We start from the raw sequence: 12,192 nt of genomic DNA, 5'->3' as shown, positions 1-12,192 counted from the left end.
ATGGGAGTTCCCTTGTATGTTATTTGTCGTTTTTCCCTTGCTGCTTTCAATAATTTTTCTTTGTCTTTAATTTTTGCCACTTTGATTACTATGTGTCTCGGCGTGTTTCTCCTTGGGTTTATTCTGTATGGGACTCTCTGCGCTTCCTGGACTTGGGTGGCTATTTCCTTTCCCATGTTAGGGAAGTTTTCGACTATAATCTCTTCAAATATTTTCTCTGGTCCTTTCTCTCTCTCTTCTCCTTCTGGGACCCCTATAATGCGAATGTTGTTGCGTTTAATGTTGTCCCAGAGGTCTCTTAGGCTGTCTTCATTTCTTTTCATTCTTTTTTCTTTAGTCTGTTCCGCAGCAGTGAATTCCACCATTCTGTCTTCCAGGTCACTTATCCGTTCTTCTGCCTCAGTTATTCTGCTATTGATTCCTTCTAGTGTAGTTTTCATTTCAGTTATTGTATTGGTCATCTCTGTTTGTTTGTTCTTTAATTCTTCTAGGTCTTTGTTAATCATTTCCTGCATCTTCTCAATCTTTGCCTCCATTCTTATTCCGAGGTCCTGGATCATCTTCACTATCATTATTCTGAATTCTTTTTCTGGAAGGTTGCCTATCTCCACTTCATTTAGTTGTTTTTCTGGGGTTTTTTCTTGTTCCTTCATCTGGTACATAGCCCTCTGCCTTTTCATCTTCTCTATCTTTCTGTAACCGTGGTTTTTGGTCCACAGGCTGCAGGATTATAGTTTTTCTTGCTTCTGTTGTCTGCCCTTTGGTGGTTGAGGCTATCTAAGAGGCTTGATGGGAGGCTCTGGTGGTGGGTAGAGCTGACTGTTGCTGTGGCGGTCAGAGCTCAGTAAAACCTTAATCCACTTGACTGTTGATGGGTGGGGCTGGGTTCCCTCCCTGTTGCTGTGGCGTCAGAGCTCAGTAAAACCTTAATCCACTTGACTGTTGATGGGTGGGGCTGGGTTCCCTCCCTGTTGGTTGTTTTGCCTGAGGCAACCCAACACTGGAGCCTACCCGTGCTCTTTGGTGGGGTTAATGGCAGACTCTGGGAGGGCTCACGCCAAGGAGAACTTCCCAGAACCTCTGCTGCCAGTGTCCTTATCCCCACGGTGAAAGAGAGCCACCACTCGCCTCTGCAGGAGACCCCCCAACACCAGCAGGTAGGTCTGGTTCAGTCTCCCCCAGGGTCACTGCTCCTTCCCCTGGGTCCCGATGCACACATTACTTTGTGTGTGCCCTCCAAGAGTGGGGTTTCTGTTTCCCCCAGTCCTGTCAAAGTCCTGCAATCAATTCCCACTAGGCGTCAAAGTCTGATTCTCTAGGAATTCCTCCTCCCATTGCCGGACCCCCAGGTTGGGAAGCCTGACGTGGGGCTCAGAACCTTCACTCCAGTGGGTGGACTTCTGTGGTATAAGTGTTCGCCAGTCTGTGAGTCATCCACCCAGCAGTTATGGGATTTGATTTTACTCTGATTGCGCCCCTCCTACCGTCTCACTGTGGCTTCTCCTCTGTCCTTGGACGTGGGGTATCCTCCTTGGTGAAGCCCAGGGTCTTCCTGTCAATGATTGTCCAGCAGCCAGTTGTGATTCTGGTGCTCTCGCAAGAGGGAGTGAGAGCACGTCCTTCTACTCCGCCATCTTGGTTAATCTCCACCAATATATTTTTTTAGTCCCCAAACGCACCATCAATCAGAACTGAGGTCCACTCTTCTGCGGGACAAGTTGACTCTGACACTTGCAAGGGTAAGGAGTCTCTTGGTTTGAGAGCTGCTGGTCTCACTATGGCTCTCAGAGGCCACTTACAGGGAGCCATGAGGGTGAAATGAGACAAGGTGTGTGACACGCTGAGCACAGGGGTTGGCATGCTGCGTGCTCTCAGTACTTGCTGGTTGCTCTTTTCTAAGGGGTGTTGATGGCTCTGAGCTGCAGAGAAGTGACCTCTTGGCGGGTCCTAAATGATTTGGTCCTCATCGCTCCCCGCGTCCTGCCAGGTACATTCAGAGCAACCTGGCTCAGACCTGGGCTTGTTGCTGCCACCTTGCTGGGGGTAGGGCTGGCTGGTGATGCTGGCCAGAGTGACCTGTCCCTAGGCCCCAACCCTCCCCTAGGCCAGGGGAAGGACCTGGCCTTCTGGGGACATTTGACAGGATTCACTCCTTGTCTTTGCTCCATGAATCTTCCCCTTCTCCCTCCTTCCTCCTGGCCTGGGAGGAGGTGGTCCATCTTCGTGTGTCCCTGTGTGCATGTGTGTGTGCTCTTTTTTTTATTAGCTGTACCAGAGGTTTCTGGTGGTGCTGGCTGCCATCCAAGAGGTGAGGAAAAAGCCCTCAGTGTGGGAGCCACCCAGAGGGTGGAGCCCTGATCTCCTAACAGATCCTTGCCTTGCTAAGCTGGGCAGATTTAAGGCCCCATCCCTGTGGGATTGTCACTGCCACCACCCAGGGAGCAAGGGTGGGAGGGGAGGGGCAGAGTGAGCCAGTAGCCGAAGGCAGGTCTTCCCAGCCAGTGACTGCTGTTCTCTGATATTCCTGAATGAGACATCGAGTTCCTCAGCCCTCAAGGTGCCTGGAAGGGCCTGGGGCGTTTGGAGCCCTCTTGGCCATCCTCCTCCAGCTCCCTGCAGACTTGTCCATTTACCCTAGTGATTCAGATCAGTGACATGGCAGCATAGGAGTACTGTAACATGAAGGGATGGGAAGTACAAGCTTAAGAGACCACCTGGCCTTCCTCAGACATGACATTCTTGCACTACCTGCTGGGATCAACAGCTGAGGCCACAGCCTTCACACAAGCCCCTTTCCCTGCCCTCACCAGCCTGGCAAGTGGCTCCCAGGGGTACCTGCAAAGTCTCACGCTCAGTGGAAGCCCCTGATGACCTTAGCCTAGATGCCTCCTTTGCACCCCCCTTTCCTGATCTGTGCCTTCCTCTGAGCAAGAACTACTGCAGGCAGGCTGCCTTCTCAGGTCCCCCCTGATGCCCCATATGCTGGCTACGGAGGGGCCTGCATGTGATGGGGTCTGCATGTGACAGTGCCACTATCTGGAGGCTCCTTCTCTCACTCCCAGACTATGCCCGGTTTTGGGAATCTAGTCCTGAGCTGTGTCTGGACGAGCAGCTTCCCATCAGAACTCCCAAAGAAGGCTTGCCAGGGGATCAGGCTGACCCTAGGGAATTCAGGGGTGAGAGGCAGCGTGGGGCCCCAGGACCCAAGATCCCCTTTCACTGCGGGACAGCATGGCCAGGGACTTGCTGCCATAGCCTGCACCAGCCTGAGGTCCTGATGTTTCCAGCTGCCCCAGAGGACATCACCCCTGTGCAGGTACCCTACTATGGGCTGGGAGGAGCCCAAGGCTGCAGGAATAGGGTGGGTGGGAAAAACAGCAGCCGGAGAGTAGGCTGGGCATGCAGGACTCTTCTGGAACCTGTTTGCTGTGTGGACTGATGTAGGTCTGGAGAGGTCAAGAAGGTGGGAAGAAGCAGCAAAGGTGACTGAGAAAGAGTGGGTGGTGCAGGAGGAGAAATACCAGGTTAGTGTGCTGTCCAGGAAGCCAGGGGAAGGAAGCATTTCAAGGAGGAGAACACCATCACCTGTGTCACATGCTGCTGAGACGTCAAGTAAGGTGAGGACTGAGAACTCATCCCTGGACTCGCCATGGGCTTTGACTGGGGGTCTTGACAAGAGCAGTTTGGTAGAGCAGCGGGAGAGAAACCTGACTGGTTCAAGAAAACAAGAGGAGAAAAATTGGAAGACAGTATAGGTAACAGAAGTAATTAGGAATAGGAATCAAGGTCATCAGCTGAGAGTCTGGAGGAGATTTATGGATGGTGGAGAAAGTATGACCAAGTTATTGGAGTGGCAGAGGGGAATGGACTAAGGACGTGGACTAGGGCTGCTGGGCAACACAGGGACCCACTTGAGGCTCCTGGTCATGGGGTTAAAGTGAGTGCAGGTGCCAAGTGGTCCAAGAGTTGGATTCCACCAGGATTGAGTGTTCCCCAGTGAGCGTAATGAAGCAAGAGATGGGCCAGTGGGTTAAGAGTGGGTGTCAGTGAATGGTTATAATGATGGACCATAGAACCAATGACGTTCTCCTTACTCCTGGGAAAGGAAGATAAACAGCAATGGACCCCTTGGATTCTCAGGTGGGGACCAGCCCCCAGGTATTTCCAGTTCCAAACATGAAGGCCAGCCTGTGCCCAACCTGGAGGCCTCGTGGGGGGCTTCTGTGACTTGCTCCTAACCTCCTCCTCTTCTCCCCGAGGCAGGTGTCCAGGACAGTAAACTCTTTTGACTTCTCCTCACATTGTTCTTTTTCCCACATGGTGTCCCAGGGGAAAGACTTTGACCGCTTGTTGTACCCATGGGACCACAGTACCATGTGGACCTCAAGGCTCACTGATACAGTGGGGGTTAGGGGTGGAGGAGGCTGCCAGAGACTTTGAGGGCCACACTCAGTCCCTCTAAGGGCTGGAGATTTAACCCAATCTGTGCTGGGTACAGCCACACCCCTCCCTGGGCTGCTCCTCCCAGCTCTCCCAGGCCAGGGAGCTTCTATATGGGGACACAGTGAGTCACACTAAACTTAAAACTATGGCTGCTGCCTTGTCACTTTGGGTTCCTCATGCTGATAGAGCAGCAGGCAAAGAAAGGAATTACTTACCATACTGGTAGGGGTAATTGGTTCTGATCATCAGGACCTAGAGCTGCTGCTATAGAACGAGAGCAGGGAGGATTATGTTTGGCATCAGATGATCCTTGATTTTCTCACACAAAGTTTTAACTGTAAAATGGGCAATTATAGCAACCATGGTCTGATAATAGCGTGGTAACCCGAACTCCAGATCCCTCAGGGATGAGGGTCTGGGACACCCCACCGTGAGAGCTGCTTGGACCTGCAAAAGTGCTGGCTCAGGGGGAGGAGAACCTAGAATGGGGGGTGGAGGGGGAAGATGACAGTATCAGCTACAGATTTGGGACCAATTGTAGCAGCACAAGCTGTATTCCACTAACTCTTCTCTTGTATGTGTCCCCAGAAATTGTGACCGACCAGAATCCTGGAAAAGCTGTTCCTGGATTGAGTGAATTTAATGTGGGAAGCAAGTGGATCTGAGTGGTGCAGGAGATGGACTGTAGTGGATGCTATTGGTGCCCTACCCAGATTCTCTTTATCAGACCAGTGCACCCATCCTCCAGCTGCTGGAATGGTTAGTTGCTAATGGCTCACAGGTAACTCCTCCAGAGGTTTACCTTTGGCTGAATAAAAGCCCCCTTACCTGCTGTGTTAGTGAGGCTTCTCCAGAGAAACAAAACCAGTTGGAGAGGGCGGCAGGAGGAGGGGAGCTGGGAATTGGCGCATGTGATTGTGGGGTGTGACAAGTCTGAAATTTGTAGAGAGGCCATTAGGCTGGAAACTCAGGCAAGAGTTGATGTTCCAGTCTTGGGCAGAATTCCTGCTTCTTTGGGAAAACTCAGTTTTTGCTCTTCAACTGATTGAATGAGACCCACCCACAATACTCCTTTATTCAAAGTCAACTGATTATAAATTAGTTACATCTACAAAATATCTTCATATCAACATCTAAACTAGCGTTTGACCAAACAAGTGGGTACCATAGCCCGGCCAAGTTAACGCATAAAATTAACCACCCACCCAAGGAAGTGATGTTCTCACTCATACCCCCAGCTCTGGGGTAACCCACAGTCAACACCCAACAGACACAGAAGTTCAGAGAACCAGGCCCCTTGCTTCAAAATGGAAACAATCTGGTGTCATTTGTGCTGCAGAAGTCTCCAAAGGATCGGCTTGAAGCTAGACTGCAGCTTAGAGCACATTTTTGTTTAGCTACTTTTCCTGCCCTGATTCCCCTCACTGCCAGTCTCCTGAGAGGATTTCCTCTATAAAACAAGTGCATCCAAATCCCTGCCTCAGGCTCTGCTTCTAAGGAACCAAACCCTAGACACTGTGACGGTTAATTTTATGTGTCAACTTGGAGAGTGTTTTTGGATGAGATTAGCATTTAAATTTGAGTAAAGCAGATTGTCCTTCATAATGTGGGTGGGCCTCGTCCAATCAGTTGAAGGCCTGGCTGGAACAAAGAGACTGGCTTCCACAAGTGACAGGGAATTCTTCAGCCAGCTGCCTCAGACTTCATGAGCATCATTGGCTCTCTTGGGTCTCCACTCTGCAGTTTGTGGACTTGCCAGCCTCCATAATTGCATGAGCCAATTCCTTATAATAACTCACTTTATATATATATATATATACAACCTATTAGTTCTGTTTCTCTGGGGAACCCTAATAACAGATACAAACTATTTACCGAAAGTTAATCTCAAGGCTCAAGGAGAGGCCTGAGCAACTAGTGCCCCAACAGGAACCATCTTTATGTCTTAGGGTAGTGAGCATGTGTTCCTTTACTTCACCATTATGCAGCCAAAGGAGATAGGCAGCTGTGGGTCTGCTCAGGTGTTGGAATACTCAGCTTCGTGTTCAAGGGGCTTGTCTCTGGGATTTATCAATCAGCCCTACCTCCTATATTTCTCATAACTAAACCAATCCCAGGGAAGTTCCTGCCACAAGCCCATGCACCCCATTCCTTATTCTGGCTCTGCAATTCAGGGTGTGTTCTGCACCTTGGTATGTACACTCTGAACTGTCTCTGAGCTCAGGCATCGCCTGCATCCTTGCTTCTCTACCTGCCCCTACTGCTTGATCTTCATTGCTTTTGGCAGTCCTTCCAGATATTTCGTGGGTTGGGATTCAAATGTCTTTCAGTTTCATCAGAGGTGGAGTTTGTGTTTCTGTTATTATTTTCTCATGTTGCTTTTGGAAGACTTCCAAGAGGAGAAGGAAAAATGCTTAATTTACTTCATCATTTAAAAATCTTGTAGGATTTTTGAATGTTTGCAAATCTTATATGTATGAAGTAGTATCTTGCTGTGAATTTAATTTGCATTTCCCTGAATACTAGTGAAGTTGAACGTATTTTTTGTGTGTTTCTTGGCTATTCTCGTTTGCTCTTCTGTGATGTGCCTGTTTATATACTCTGCCCATTTTTCTCTCTTCAGTTCTTTGTTTTTTTCTGACTGATTTGTTAATGTATAAAGATACTTTTTGATTCCAATACTTTTTTGGCTAAATATATTGCAAATACCTTCCCTCAGTCTGTAGCTTATTTTTTCAACTTTGGAAGGTGTCTTTTATTAAAAAGAAGTTTTGTATTTTAATTACACTTTAATGTAATTGAGTATATGATTGTTTTCCTTTATGGTCTGTGGTTTTTGTTTCTTGTTTAAGAAATCCCTTTTTATTCTGATGTTGTAAATATCAAACTCTTTACTTTTAAATATAAGACCTAAATTATATTTTTGCCAGCACCATTTAATGGATAGTTCTCTCCCCTCTGATCTACACTGCCAATTTTCTCATCTAACAATTTTCCAAATATGTGTGGATCTGTTTCTGGGCTCCATAATCTGTTATATTTGTCCAGTTGTCTACTCCTGCACCAAGACTCAGCTATAATTAATTTATAGTAAAGCAAATCTCCTTCCTGTTCTTCTTTAGAATTGTCTTGGCTATTATTGTTTTTTGACCTTCTCTATATATATTTTAGATTCAGCTTGTCAAATTTCATTGAAAACCCTTCTGGGATTTCATCTGGAATGTCATTAAATGTATAGATTATTTTTGGAAAGAATTGACATCTTTAGATATGGAGTCTTTCTCTCTAGGAACGTCTTTCCTGTTTTTTGGGGGTATTTTTGGTTTTTGGTCTTTCTTGGTGCCTTTCAAATGCACTTTTAAAATTGTGTCTATTCCTTGACTTCTTGATAAGACTTGCCATCAAACAATCTGGGTATTGAGTTTTATTTTTGTTGTTGTTAGAGTTTTAATTATTAATTCATTTTTTAAAAAATCCCAGATGACAAGAATGAAGCACAAGGTACTGGGTTAGAGCTGGAGACTCTATGAGTATGAACTTATGTTTAACTTAATATAGATACTGATAGATACATGTAGAAATAATTATGGATATGTGTACATACATGGATTAATATATATTAATATATAGTATAACACACAGGTTTATATATACATATGTAATATTTTTAATACATATTACATATACGTATAAATTTGAGCAACAAAATAACTAACATAGTATTTATAACCCAAAGCATAAATAAATATCCATAAGTTCACACAGGTGTAAATAAATGATTGAATAAATAAGTCAGTGAGGGAGAGAGGCAAATCAATCTTCAATGCAGAAGAATTCCAAATGATTTATATAGATACTCCCTTCTAAAGGAGATGGAATATAACTCCCACTTCTTAAGTGTGGGCTATGCTTAGTGACTTAGTTCCAAAAAGGACAGTATGAAAAGTGGGAATAAAGTAAATTACAATAGAGAAGATAGACAAACATTATCTCAGCAAGGTGATCAAGGTCAACAGCAGCAATGATGAGGCACCTTGATAGAATTAACCCTTCACGTGATGTGAGGAAAATGGTACTTTGCCTATGCAATGTTTCTCCCCAAAAGCCATAACCCTAGTCTAATCACAAGAAAAACATCAGGCAGATCTCAATAGAGGGACATTCTACAAAATGCCTGACCAGTACTCCTCAAAACTGTCAGGGTCGTCAAAACCAAGGAAAGTCTGAGAAACTGTCACAGCCAAGAGGAGGCTAAGGAGACGTGACTATTAAATGTAATGTGGTATCTCAGATGAAATCTTGGAACAGAAAAAAGACATTAGGTAAAAATCAAGGAAGTCTGAAGAAAGTATGGATTTTGTTAATAATAATGTATCAACATTGCTAATTAATTGTAACACATGTACTGCACAAATGTGAGCTGTCGATAACAGGGAACACTGGGCACATGGTATATGAACACTCTGTATTGTCTTCACAGTTTTTCTGTTCTAAAAAGTAAGGTTTTTTAAAATAAGTTTACTCTATGTTTCCATTTGGGAATGTGGGTTTTTTTATATATATAATTTTCAAATCATAGATTTTTAAAAAATAAATTTATTTATTTATTTTTGGCTGCACTGGGTCTTCGTTGCTGTGCGCGGGCTTTCTCTACTTGCGGCAGGCGGGGGCTTCTCTTCCTTGCGGTGGCTTCTCTTGTTGTGGAGCACGGGCTCTAGGCACACGGGCTTCAGTAGCTGTGGCTCAAAGGCTCTAGAGGGCAGGCTCAGTAGTTGTGGCTCACGGGCTTAGTTGCTCGGAGGCATGTGGGATCTTCTCGGACCTGTGCTCCAACCCATGTCTCCTGCATTGGCAGGTGGATTCTTAACCACTGCGCCACCAGGGAAGCCCAAATCATAGATTTTTAAAGGCATGCTCTGTAAATTTTTATCTCTGTATTAATGAAAAGTGTTTAAAGGTCAAGCCTGGGAGGCAGAGCCTTGAGAAAGGGCTAGCATGTGTATTTCAGGCTATAGGCAACATTCTTTTACAAAGTTGCAGAGCCAACATGACTAAACACAGGCAGCTAGAGCTAAAGAAATAGATCCAGTATGAAGTCAGGTTTGTTCTTCTCTGTTACACTATGTCTTTAAAATTTTGAGACTTACCATAAAGCCTCATTCATGATCAGTGTTTGTAAATTTTCCGTTGTGCTTCAGAAGAACATACATTCCTTAAATGTAGTGGATGTAGGGGTCTATATATGTCCAGTAAATAAAGCTTGTTAACTTTGTTATTCAAATCTTCTATATTCTTTTTTTTTTTAAAGAGTCTGTGCATTTTTTAAAAAATTTATTTAATTAATTTATGTATTATATTTGGCTGCATTGGGTCTTCGTTGCTGCGCGTGGGCTTTCTCCAGTTGCGGCAAGCGGGGGCTACTCTTTGTCGTGGTGCATGGGCTGCTCATTGCGGTAGCTTCTCTTGTTGCGGAGCACAGGCTCTAGGTGCGTGGGCTTCATAAGTTGCGGCACGTGGGCTCAGTAGTTGTGGCTCACGGGCTTAGTTGCTCCGCGGCATGTGGGATCTTCCCAGACCAGGGCGCGAACCCGTGTCCCCTGCATTGGCAGGCGGATTCTTAACCACTGTGCCACCAGGGAAGCCCTCAAATCTTCTATATTCTTAATAATATGTTGTGTATTTTACTTACCTATTAGTGAGAGAGACGTGATTGTGGATTTATCAATATCCTTGAAATTTTGTCAAGTTTTGCTTAGAATATTTTCAGGCATGTTATTTAGGTACATGCAAGTTTCAAACTGTCATATCTTCCTGGTGAATTATTCCTTTTATCTTTACATAGCAATTATCTTTATCCCTAGTGACTTTTACATTAAAGTCTCTTTTATCTATATGTACACCAGTTTTCTTATGATTAGTGTTTGCCTGGTGTAGCTTTTTCTAGTCTCTTATTTTCAACTTTTTTGTGTTATGTTTTCAGTGTACCCTTGAAAACAGCCATAGGTGGTTTTTTAAGAAACTCTAGACTGACACTCTCCCTTTTAAAAATATTTTATTGTGATAAACTTCAATCATACAGAAAAGTAAATTTATGCTTTTAAATTGATGAATTTAGTCCATTAATATTTATCATGATTTTTGAAATATTTGGATCCATTACTGCTATCTTATTTTGTGCCTTCTATTCACTCTTCTTTTTCTAAGTTTTCCTGAATTCCTTCTGATTCTTTTTTTTCTCCCTCTCTATTGTTTTGGGGTTTATATGCTCTATTTCTGTTCTTTTTGTAGGTATCCCCAAATTTTAACCTGTTTACTTAAATTCACAAAGTTTAAAGTTAATTAATGTCTTTACTCTCCTCCGGAACAATACCAAGGTCCTCAGAATGTTTTAGCTCCAGTCACATCTTCCTATTTCACTTGTCATTGTTCTGTGTTTTACTTCTTTTTTATTCCCTGCATTAGTCATCATCATGATTATTATTTTTATAGTCAATATTTTGGTTTACCATATGTTTACTAACTTATTTTCCCAGCAATGCTTCTTGCATTTCATCCTTTGTTCTTTTTCCTTCTTCCTGGAGTAAATCTTTAGAAGAGCTTAGTAAGGATTGTTGGTGGTTCAGTTGATTCTGATCTGATGAGTTCTTCATTTAATACTGAGTCTCAAATAATAGTTTGGCTGAGTTAAAATTCTCATTTGGCAGTTTTTTCTCTCAGCAGTTTGAAGATATTTTACTTTCTTCTGGCTTCTGTTACTGCTATTGAAAAGCCCACTCCAGCCTAATTGCCTAGTTGTAGGCAACTTTTCTCTCTTTCCTGAGGGCTTTTATCTTTTGTTCTTTACCTTTGGTGTTCTGCAGTTACACTACAATATGTCCAGGATGAATATTTTTATTTTTCCTCCAGATTTGTTGTGATTCCTGCATAATAGCTTATAATAGTAACAGCTAATATCTATTGAGCATTAGCTCTGCACCAGGTACTATCCAAAGTACTTTAAAATGTTAACTCATTTCATATTCACAACAATACTATTATCACCCCCATTTTATAAGTGATTTAAGTATCTTGTCCAAGTTGCACAATGGTGAATATTGAAGGTAGGATTGGAAACTTGGCTTTTCCCAGTGCTTCCCATGGGCTTCCTGAGGCTCATGAATTGCTTTTCTGCTTAAGCCAGTTGGAGTTTAGTTTCTCATACTTGCAACTGAAAAAAATCCTGCCTAATCTGTTGGGCAGCTGGGTGGACACTGCTGCTACTTATTGAAATAGGAAACCCAGGAGGTAAAAGCTTCTCTTTTGGAAATAGTAGGCACAGCATAGTGTTACCTTATTGAGGAACCTGTTGGGTGTATTTTTGGATGTCAGGAAGTTTCAAAACCATGTCTGGAGCTTGCTATTGCTGTACCCACAAATATCTCCTGCCCATGTGGCCTCTCCTGGAACTGAGCATCTAAAGAGAATGAATTGCCTCTGAGCTGTGCTTTGCAGCAGTGAGTCCTGGGACACTGGGGAGTGGCAATAAGTTGTGATGTGTATTGTAAGCGGTTTACTAATGACAATGTGTCCATGTTTTCAAACAATTTTCTTTATTTTTATTTTGATCAAAGTTATCCATGTACTTAGTTTTTAAAAAATCAGATAGTTTTACAAAGCTTATAATGAAAAAGCATTAATTCCCTACCCCACTCCTACCTACTCAGCAGGCAACTGCTTTGAACTCTATTAGCTGTTTCTTTAGGTATTTAC

The 12,192-nt window shown here is 43.9% G+C and overlaps 1 protein-coding gene across 4 annotated transcripts in view; it reads left to right on the top strand.

Annotated features, from left to right (window-relative positions):
- The first annotated feature begins 2,545 nt into the window (after positions 1-2,545).
- PLA2G4D (phospholipase A2 group IVD) overlaps positions 2,546-12,192 on the top strand; it is a 52,509-nt gene continuing 42,862 nt past the window's right edge. For 2 of the 4 annotated variants that reach the window (XM_082388750.1, XM_082388748.1), the window contains exon 1: positions 4,936-5,202. The gene's annotated coding sequence lies outside the window, so the exon portion shown is untranslated. Of the gene's footprint in view, positions 3,317-4,935; positions 5,203-12,192 lie in introns of those variants that run through there. The other 2 variants (XM_082388749.1, XM_082388751.1) reach the window with 2 other exon arrangements.

The sequence above is a fragment of the Balaenoptera borealis genome (assembly GCF_965194805.1).
Source record: "Balaenoptera borealis genome assembly, chromosome: 3".
NCBI classification, from domain to species: Eukaryota; Metazoa; Chordata; class Mammalia; order Artiodactyla; family Balaenopteridae; genus Balaenoptera; species Balaenoptera borealis.
The sequence above is the reverse complement of the archived record's forward strand: the minus strand, read 5'-3'. Positions and strand labels throughout refer to the sequence as shown.